This window comes from Diachasma alloeum, unplaced genomic scaffold (assembly GCF_001412515.2).
Source record: "Diachasma alloeum isolate Michigan unplaced genomic scaffold, Dall2.0 Dall_scaffold_00183, whole genome shotgun sequence".
Classification (NCBI taxonomy): Eukaryota; Metazoa; Arthropoda; class Insecta; order Hymenoptera; family Braconidae; genus Diachasma; species Diachasma alloeum.
Window position 1 is genome coordinate 2,728,732 of NW_021680349.1, and position 11,810 is coordinate 2,740,541.

General features: G+C 39.9%; 1 protein-coding gene across 2 annotated transcripts in view; it reads left to right on the top strand.

Moving 5' to 3' along the window:
- LOC107047590 (protein bric-a-brac 2) overlaps positions 1-11,810 on the top strand; it is a 251,942-nt gene that overhangs the window by 42,650 nt on the left and 197,482 nt on the right. The window lies entirely within an intron of this gene.

Sequence of the window (11,810 nt, forward strand, 5' to 3'; positions counted from 1 at the left end):
TACACCACCGACGCTCAGTTTCAACCTTGTGCGAGTTGAACTATTGATTTATCAATAATGAATTTGAATGTATGAATAATCAGACTAGTAATGATTGTTTACAGTGGTCATGGGGGAAATTTCAATGAGTGCTTTTCTAGATTTTATGCAATTCATAAATTGGCAGGAGTGATGGATATTGGGGTAGAGGCCGGGGATATGCTTCTTCCTGGAATATTCATCAAGGGTATTAAGTCGAAGTCGTCTGTGATGCCTAACTCCTCCCTATCAACGCTATCCTCCCTTCCGCCCAGTTCTACATGGATGCTGTTTGCTTTCACTATATTATTCGTTCTACCTTGTACCTCCATACTGGGAGAATAGCGAATCGAACAGAGGGACTGTTTCTATTCCATTGGATTCGATTTGCCTCATCAATTACAACTGATAAACTCAATTCAATTTTCATTCAATACCAAATTCCATTATATCAATACATATTGATGGGTTAAAAATATATTCTAATCATAGTTTCTGTTGTATCGATAATCCATTATATTCACATCAGAATTCGTGATTAACGTCAGTGGGGAATATGTTTTCGTGTATTAATGCGTATTGCTGAAAGCCGGGGAGAGGTTCATTCCCAAGTTCTAATCCATGGAACACACAGTCCGAGCAGTCGAATAGATGCTATTCGATCATAGATGAATGGATTCGGATAAACTTCTCTTCAAGTCTGTGTTGCGGGGTATTGCTTAGGAAAATGTTTCACGGATGGGGTCTCTGAAGCGTGTACGCTTCGCAGATCAATATAACATATTAAGCTGATGGAGACTGCTGTAGAGGAAGTCATGAGCTTGTTGTTAAAGCAGTTTTTAGGATTAGATCCTAGTGCTGTGATTGATTCCACCAATCGTGATGTCATTTTAGTCAATTTGGATCAGACTAAACTTCAGATTTGCAATGCGCTGCTTAAAATATTCTTTCCTGAATGTAGACTGTTGTCAAGTTGAAGTGGTAAGTTTTTATAGAATTTTGGAAGTCTTCAAAATGCTGTTCAACATTCAGATATGTTCCCTGTTCAAAAGACAACATGTTGGTAATTTGGCAATTCGTTGAAGTATATTCTCCATTCAAGAGAAGACATTGAATTACTAATTGTCCTGAAACAAGTATAACAAAGCTTCAAATACTGAAAACAAAAGGTTTGCCAACTAGTTCCTCATACTCCTTCAATGAGAATCCATCACCACTTAGATAGATTCCCTATTCAAAAGAAGATATGTTGTCAAATTTTGAAAGAGACAAGTGACCATAAAATCTTGGAAAAAAAAAATCTAAATTCGCTGTAGGTTTTGTTCACAATATTTGGAATCATTCAACCTTTCAGGGTTGAACTGACTCCTTCCAAGGATGTCAATAACGATTCATCAACGTTCAGATATATTCCCCCATCCATGAGAAGACATTGAATTACTGATCTCCCTGAAACAAGTATAACAAGGTCTCGAACACTTGATACACCATGCTCGCCGGCACTCTTTTCCCACAATTTTTACAATCCTCATCCACGGATACAACGAACGTCAGTCAATCACAGAGTGTAGGGAGAGGTATACGGAATATAGAGGAGGGTTATGCCTCTAGTGCACCATAGAGCCCCGTCGCAGCATACATTAATCACCGATGCTAATGGTATCATAGCCGGCATAGCTCTTGCCTCGGTTCTATCCTATGTCCTGCACTACACCAGCCGCCTAACTGTGTTACACATACCAATACGCAATCACTGACAGTGTACAGGGGGGAGAAGAAAAAAAAATGCAGATAATGGGTGGCGTTATCCTGACCCCTAGACGTCTATCGTTTTGACCGGTTGAAAAAGGCTCTTCGGAAGTCATGTAGTTTTGCACCATGTACGAAAAACAATGGTAGATCTCTATACGGTTCGCTTATTTTTATTGGCTACATGACGCTAGGCCATTACAAACCCGCTAATTACGCATCTTATTTAGTTGTACACCGTTAGATGCATCTGAAATACTTTTATGCATCGAAGCATTATCAATAATTTAAATCCGTATTCCTGTGCAAGGACAACAATTTTTAATGTACACGCAAAGAAATGGATTAGTCGAACCAAATAAATAGATTTATTGAAGTAAATTGTATTAATATCGACTTGATTGTCAATGCATAAAAATCCCAGTTAATAATTCTTCAAATAAAAAGGTATGCTTCTTTGATCCAAACATAGACTTCATGAATTAGAAATGAAATTATTTTTTATACGACGAAAGGAACGATTTTATTAACATCTGATAATCCTTCATTTGGGTTGAATGAATCTTTTATTTTATTTCAATGTAAGATTCATTCGGAATGAATGATTTATTTCATACAATTCAAACCTTCTCATTTCAGTATGACAACAATTCCTAAGATTCCCATCCGTTGAATGATTTCTGAATGTTAAGGATAACCTTTACAGAGTAATGGGGATAAACCAAGATTATGAACATGAATAAAATATTTAAAACTATACCTCAACACCACTCCGACAGAGCATGTTCATCGCATGCGTTGAGCAACGGAACAATTGCATTCGTGAAAGTAGAAGGTCATGAAATCAAGAGGTAAATTGAGAGTCACGATCCAGAACAGGAAAACGGTGGGGGTGAAAACGTTACCTCGAAGCCACTGAAGAACCGAAGGGAGAATCCACCAGGGTAGATATACATCCATATACGTTATCCGTGCAGGGGTGAGGAGGAGATGAGGGCCTGGGTGGTGGTAAAGAGCAACGAGGACGGCGGATCGAAGTGTGTTGGGGGGCATTACCGAGTCCCGGTATACTGAAAACGGGGGGGTTGGTGGGTGGATGGGAGGGGAAAGGGAGGTTGCGGAGGTTCGTCCTATCAATCACGGTATTATTATCGAGTCCGTGATTAGCAAGGCATGCTAACGATATCTCTGGCCAGAGGCAGAGGCCAACGCTGGAGAACTGTGTTTCATTGGTGTTGGGTTTGGTATTCGCATGTTGCAGTATTATACTACTGGCTCCCACCTACGCATGTTTATTGCACATGTACGTGTGCTTACTAATACGTGTACACGTGTTGTCAAGGTATATACTTGGATCTCGAGTATTTCATTTGCGTGTGTTGGACTCGCAACAGAGAGGACTCTGTGCTAGGGGTGGCTTGGGGAACTGAAAGAGAAGTCAGGATTTTCATGCACATGCACGATGCCATGGTGTAGGCGATGTATTTCGTTGTCTTCGATGGCAATTCTCGATGTATTGGTGAATGATTCCCATTTCTGATGATGACTATGCTTTTCCATGTGCAATATATCGATGAGGCCAGGCACGCTTGTAGTGGTAATTTTGGTATTCACATTGGACAGATGATACACGTGTGTTGGTGATTTGGAGAGAGAGAGAGAGAGAGAGAGAGAGAGAGAGAGAGAGAGAGGGAGAGCATTTGATGATGACGACGTTCGGAGGGGTTTTGAATGTGGTGGTAGGATAGCTCGGTTCCGAGGATGCTAGGATTTTCCACTGGGCAAAGTGAGATATATAGTTTGGTTTAGGGTTGAGGGGCTGCAGGCACCCCTTTCTCCCCCCCTCAACATCACCCATACCCCTGGCATAGCTCGATGCGCATGCATTGATTCGAGCCAAACCCTTACCGCGAACAGTCGCGCTGGATTTGACCACTGGTATTAACGCCTACGGGTGTGGATCAGAATTCTACCGATTAGAAAATTTGAGACACGTACTGCTGGATCTGATACATTTCATTTTCCGCGGCATTTCATTCTCCAATTCCATCATTGTTCTTTTGGGGGTTGATATTATACTCATTTGGTTTTTTGGGGTAATGTTATCTTGTGTGAAATTTATCATGGGACATGTTACACCACCAATTGGTATGCGCAAAACAATCCCAGCGTTATTGTCATCAACGTTCGTCGATGGCTGGGGCGGGGTGGGAAGGGGGCTGAAGGGAGGGGGGAGGGGAGGAGGATGGGCAGATCGCAAAAGTTTTGAAGTCAATTCCCGAGTGCCAATTCGTGATGCACTGGTAAATCCTCGAGCGATCGAATACGTAAATTATTGGTACATTTTATTCGAGTTATACAGGGGGATCGCTCTCACGGTGCAACCCGATTCCACCAGCTAAACTCGTTACCTCCAACGTAATTCAACGTCCTCTGTTTTCTACCCTCCCCCCTCTCCCCCCCCNCAGGATTTTCATGCACATGCACGATGCCATGGTGTAGGCGATGTATTTCGTTGTCTTCGATGGCAATTCTCGATGTATTGGTGAATGATTCCCATTTCTGATGATGACTATGCTTTTCCATGTGCAATATATCGATGAGGCCAGGCACGCTTGTAGTGGTAATTTTGGTATTCACATTGGACAGATGATACACGTGTGTTGGTGATTTGGAGAGAGAGAGAGAGAGAGAGAGAGAGAGAGAGAGAGAGAGAGGGAGAGCATTTGATGATGACGACGTTCGGAGGGGTTTTGAATGTGGTGGTAGGATAGCTCGGTTCCGAGGATGCTAGGATTTTCCACTGGGCAAAGTGAGATATATAGTTTGGTTTAGGGTTGAGGGGCTGCAGGCACCCCTTTCTCCCCCCCTCAACATCACCCATACCCCTGGCATAGCTCGATGCGCATGCATTGATTCGAGCCAAACCCTTACCGCGAACAGTCGCGCTGGATTTGACCACTGGTATTAACGCCTACGGGTGTGGATCAGAATTCTACCGATTAGAAAATTTGAGACACGTACTGCTGGATCTGATACATTTCATTTTCCGCGGCATTTCATTCTCCAATTCCATCATTGTTCTTTTGGGGGTTGATATTATACTCATTTGGTTTTTTGGGGTAATGTTATCTTGTGTGAAATTTATCATGGGACATGTTACACCACCAATTGGTATGCGCAAAACAATCCCAGCGTTATTGTCATCAACGTTCGTCGATGGCTGGGGCGGGGTGGGAAGGGGGCTGAAGGGAGGGGGGAGGGGAGGAGGATGGGCAGATCGCAAAAGTTTTGAAGTCAATTCCCGAGTGCCAATTCGTGATGCACTGGTAAATCCTCGAGCGATCGAATACGTAAATTATTGGTACATTTTATTCGAGTTATACAGGGGGATCGCTCTCACGGTGCAACCCGATTCCACCAGCTAAACTCGTTACCTCCAACGTAATTCAACGTCCTCTGTTTTCTACCCTCCCCCCTCTCCCCCCCCATTCCCTCCCTCTTTCCATAATACTGACATGCATGTCCACAGTTTTCGTACCTGTGTGCGTCGATGCGTCGTGATGCGCATTCACTCACTCGTTCAGATTCAAATGAATGTTATACATGATGTCTGTCCTCTATCCTCTACCCTCTCACTCCTATCAACATCACAGGGAGTCACCCCCTTCACCCCCACCCCATCCCTCCCTACGGGATTGCCACACGCCGCCACCAGGTAATGATATTTCGCGCCCATTATGAAATATTCGAAATGATTTGCCAGGATTGTGCATTTTGATTTGACGTTCATCCTCCAAAGTTGTGAGCTGCTATCCTGCTTCACGATCATCACCCAACCAATTCCATACCTCCAAAATTGTGCGGGGGGTTGGCGAGGGGGCGGAGAGGGGGAGAGCTCATTCCCTCCCCCCCGCCCTGTATAGCCTGGCTACGACGACCTAGCTCCAATTTACTCGAATTCTCCGCAAGCCAAACTCCCATACCATCTGTACCTCTCTCTCTCTATCATCATCATCACCTCCAGCCACCCTCTCGCAATGCAAAATTCGCCTATTCGAAACGGGAGAATTTTGCTAACCATATACATCCCTTGTCAGATATTTGTGAATCAATTTCGAAGCGGAATTTGCAGTATTGTGAAGTGTATTTTTTTTTATTATTCTTTATCGAGATTATAAAATTGGGGGGTGGGGGTGGGATGGGGGAGTTTGAATTCTCTTCTGCTACCGCAAACATGCATAATGTAGCCACTCGGGTGCATGTAAACATGTAAACGTCGAAGGGCAGACGGGGAAGGGAGGGGCAAGGGGGGTGGGACATAGATCTGGCTGTGCCAACCGCTAAATACAAAAATCCCCCCTCAACCACCTGTACCACTGACGCCTGGGCATGCCACTGGGTTTCCTATGTTGCCAGGTTAATTACAGCATAATTGCGGTCGACATTTTGTTGTTCGGTTCGATTCAGTAGCACTTGTGAACTGTTTTTATTAGTTTATGGAATTTTGGTGGTGGGGGAATGCTGATGCTTTTTTTTGTAGTGTCTAATGAGTCGACTCGACGATTTGTCTGGTGACGTTAATTGTTTATGAGAGTGAAATATCTATTATTGAGGATTCAATTAAACGTAATGAAATTGTAGACGGTTTAATTAATTAGAATCAACTAAAATGGTATTAAATTTCAAAATGATGGAATTTAATAGTTTGGAGGATACATTGTGCATGATGTATTCTGGATTCCTAGGTACCGCTCACAATGCATCACGATGTAATAAATAATAATGCAGGCGCGCCATTGTAACTGATGGGTACAATTAATGAAGCACAATTATTGAGTTTGATATTAGATTCGGGATAAAATTTTGATGTGGTTCACGATTTTTTAATATTTTATTGAGTGATTCAGGGTATTGATTGGAAATTCTTATCAAAAAGTGTAAGTTCGAATGAAAATTCAAAGTTTCGTGGAATGATCATTGAAAACTGTAAATTTCAGATGAATTCACGAAATTTGGCACTGGTTATTTATGTTTTGAATGAACATTCAAATAAGTATGGGAATTTTTGTATTTCTGATGCTCAAAAATTTGGAAATCCATGAAAATTTCACAAACGCGTATTGACCAATTCCATTAAGTGTGAATCTAAATAATATTTAGTCTTAAGATCGATAGACTTTTATTTCAGATGTATACCCTTCCGGGTTTGTACATTTTGTTCCCTTCCCATTGTTCCGCTAAATATAGTTATGAATACAAACATGTTACATGTTAGGGAGAAAATGCATATTTTACATTTTTACAGTCTTATATACCTTAATATCCAGGTAGCAAAGACTTTCAAAAGATTAGCCAATATTAAAATTCACTTTTACTTTCAACAAACTGCGCTCAGTCTGTCATTCTCAACTATTTACACCGAGATCTTTAAACTAGAAGAGAGAAAGGAATAATTATTTACTTTATGACTTGGAAATAGAATTACTATAATTAAATTTCATAATTTTGTCTGAAAGAAAATCGTCCACATTGATACTTAAAATAAATTGAATTTTGCAAGGTAACGAATTTATAGTCTTCATTATATTGTTTATTTTTTAATTAAACAATCTCATGGAAATACAATTATTAAACTTTCATTTTTCTCCAACCGCGCATGAATTTTTGAAACTCCAGAAACAATTCAGAACCTTATGTTCAATCGATTCCCCCATGAGTGATCGCGAGTCTCTGATGCGCGCGGCCGAACATATTAAGCAAAAGGGTAGAGAGAAGGGAGAAGCAAATAGCGGGGGATAGAGGAGGGGTTGACTTGGTAAAAGGGGCTCTGCGGCCACAGAGAGGCTGGCATGCACGTATACATTTTGAGTATCACACACTTTTGCTCGTTATATCTATATATGCAAGCGTACCCGCCCGTATAGAACACAATTAAGTAAATGAGCACGGGTTGCAGCCACTCTGCTATAGATACGCTCTATTATGTGTATTGATCTCTAGCGCGGACTTCGCTTATACGTAATACGTGTTTTGTCGTCTGTACATTCGTAACACTCCAACCGAATCAATTCCATATATCTTGATTCACCTTTTTCTGACTAACAATTGTCTTTATCATGTTACGAAAATCCGTTTTTCTATCTTCACTGGGGGGTACAAAAAAAATTTATTAATAAATTTAACATAGTGTTACGTATTTATTGAATAAATCTCGGAATACCGAGCGAGGAGGCAACTTTGGACTCGAATTACCTTAACATTAAAATATTACAATGATTTGTAGCGCTGAGCGAATACACACACGTAACAAATTTCTAATTCTCACGTGTTTGTCAATGCGATGGTTTTGCCAATGTATATATACGCATGAATAATATGCAATGAATTGACGTGCGACTGTTACGGGGACGATACAAATGGTTACGTAATTTATTTTAAATAATAGTTTGGCATTTTCAATTCACGTGATAGCGGAGAGACTCGTAAAAATTATAGGGGATGTCAAATTGCTAGTTGCAGGCACATTTTTCCATTCAAAATAGCGAAATAATCGTCTTAGATCGGCTTGATAAATCGTTTTATCTCGTATTCTCAGGATTTTGCAGACAATCTGTGGAGAACAATGCAAATAATCACATGATTTATTTAAAATAATACACCCGGCCACCACTTGGGCTCGTCCTTATGCCTAGAATTTATATTATACTTCCAACATTGCAAAGATAGGAATAAGATTGGTATCACCTCGTTTCCTGCTGTTGGCGCGTTTCACTGGGCTCTCATATGTGTACACCATGATATACCACTCGGCACGATACCTGATGAGGTATTTTTCTCTATATACTGGGGCCATGGATTTAATGAGTAAACGAATTCTTTGGCTCGTAAATAATTAGAGAAAACATTTTTATTGACGTGGGTTATTCGCGTGTCGCTTCCTGTCATTTTTTTTCCTCTTTTTTGTATTTTACTTCTTTCGGGCTCTTCCCCACTACATCTTCCCCCTCCCCCTGTAGCCCCTTTAGCCACCGCCACTATTCGACTCTTATTTTTATTTTTCTCGCTTATGAATAATGCAATGAAATGAAGACGCTCGGCCGGAAATTCACGGATAGACAGTTATGAATAACATGGTATTAGCAATTCGAGAGAATGAAAAAGTTAGGGAAAAATTTAATTGAAAATTTATCTATTAATAAATTTGCATTGGGACTATTTGAATTTTAGTTTAATTGGGGTATTTAGTGGGGGAGGTATGAATTATTTAAGGAAATTCTTGGTGAGTGGGGAAAATCTAGATTTTAAAAGAAGTAGAAAATTTATGCTTTCGTTTATTGGATTGTAATTGATGTTTTTGATGAGAGGAAATCGCTGTAAAGACTAGAAAATTAATTCAAGACGTTGGACGTAGAAATTAATTTTTTTTTCTAAAAACAAGACACCGAGTTTGAGACACTTTTTCTGTCTTCATTCAAGACACTTGAAGACTATTCAGTGACGTTAAGACGTTAACCCCATTAAGATATGGAAGCATAAAACGTTTTTAATGACTTGTTCATTTTTTTTTAATTTATTGGAGTTCTGAATTTATTGAGAGACTTCTGTCTTATTTTGATGGATTAAGAATGACATAAATTTGGAAGTATAGACGACTTTAAAAAAAATGAAAGGGTTTTAATTTTAGACTCCAGTTTTTTCCCGTGCGATATTCAAAGAATCATCACCTGATATCTAAGGAAAGAATTTCTATAAATCCACCTTCGCTGTACGCCAAGAGCAATACAGTCGAAGGCTGTTCAGTCACTAATCATTTATGATGGCGGAACTACGAGAAGACATTAACACCGTTAAGACATGCAATTGTAAGACGTTTTTGATGACTTATTTATTTTCTTACAATTTACTGATGCTTTGAATTTATTGATTGTCGGAATGGTGATGAACGTGGGAGATGCCAAAATAATTCAAACATGTTATCTTGTTTTGTTTTCTTCAATATTTCTCTCCGTGTAAAAATGATTTCAGTTTGAAGGCACAAATGTATTAAAAAAAGGAACAAAAGCCGTTTAATTTCAGATACTAGTTCTTCTGGTGAAGGGTTTGCTAAATATATAGATAGCGACACCCAGTGTTTAGGAATAGTCGCTCTCTGTTGTACGAGTCCGGAGAAAGAAGGAAACCGGAAGTGGCGTCGAGGCATCGGCGTAACGTTATTTTCCGATCTCCCATTCACGGGGGTCCGCCCCGTTTAGTTTCGATTTGCCGCTTCGTTACGAGCTCAAGATTTACACGACGAGATAGGATTGTTACGCAGACCGTCCAGACGCTCTGTGTTTCTTCTCCTCCATCCCCTCCTCCCATCCCCCTCCCACCTCTTTCTATCTAGGTTAGTTGTCTTTCTTCAGGGGTTAGGTTCTCTCGCTTTTTACTCATTCTCGGTATCTTCATCTGCCTTTTGTTCTCGCCTGTCTCGCTCTAGCCATTTAGTTATCGAGAACAATTTTCAACAAGTGACACATTGTTGGGGAAAAATTGAAATTTCATGGAGAGTTGACTGGGAATTTTTAGGAGGGTGACGTTGAATTCGATTTACGAGGAAAACAATCGTGGAATTTTATTTTTCGGAGAAAACCAATGAAACTCCAAATTTTTTAATGGTATGAAGACGAGAATTCCTCAACTTAATTGAATTATTATTGAATAAATGAATCTTCAGTAGCAAATTACGCTGAATTTTTTATTAATTGGAAATTCAAGGACATTTTTACCCGACTTGTTCTGATTTCTATTGATATTCCGGGGATAATTGAATTGAAATTTACAGTTTCCATTGATTTATCTATAAAATTTTGAAATTTCAGTGAAACAATAATATGATGAAAATTTCCAAAAATTTTATTGAAAATTCCAGCAAAAAAACATTAAGATTTGTATTTTCATTGAAATTTCAGTAAATTTTGTCGGGAAAAACCAGATTCCATTAAATTTTTTTAATTAAGCATTCTCCAAAATTTCGAGTATACTTTTTGAAAACTTTGTTACGTGACAGCCCCACTGGAATTTCAGAGGATTTTTTCATTGAAAATTCACAATTCAATAAAAAAATCAATGGAAATTTAAATTGCAGTGCAATTATTCCATGAAAATGAATGGAAATGAGCAAAATTCAGGTAAATATATCCTCAAATTTATCTTCCTCAATATTACTGATATATTCTTGAAAATTCACCGGCATGTCCCTGGAAAAAGGTGCCACCTTCCAGGAGCTCAAACCTATTTTTTCTCCGTGACACCCCACAAAAATCCAAAACCTAAATTTCAACGAACAAAGCCTCATTCAAATCCATAATTTAAAAAATCGAGTATTATTTCGCCCCTAACCCTTCGCCCCCCGCAAATAAGACTTTTCCCCGGCCAAGTGAATACTAAAAAGAATGCGACTAAAATGCTTTTTGTCCCGGTATGGTCCATACAAACCCAATAATGTTGTTTACAGCCGTCGTTATAGCGGTCGAAATAGCCGGAATAATAAAAAAAATGTATAAAGAATCGTGGAGGAAAAAACGTATCTCGTATAACGCGTTCACGCTTGCACTCATATTCCCGACCATTGACTCCTGCAGAGGCCGAAGCAAAGCGTGAACTATCGGCTCCACAAGTCCAAACTACCCACCAAAGAAAACGAGAAAAGATTTTTATATCATTCTCCACTTTTCTCTTTTACCCTCGTTCTTTTCACATTATGAACGTTGAGAGAGTCTGATTATTTTTTCACTTGCAGATCGCTTCCCCCTCCCAACGCTCCTGCCCACCCCCTCACCACCCCCCTCGCCCCATTCGTTTTATATTCACTCAAGCTGAAGAATATTTTCTTCGCTATTTCTACGTCAAGAAGTATGCGATGAATTTAGCGAGGCACGGTTAGCGCAGAATAAACCTACCCAATAATGAGTTCACCCGAGTAAATTCCCTCAATGGTATATGGGAGGTTGCGCGATGATAAAGCGAGGGTTGCAACTCGTTCCATTTCATCCCCCCCC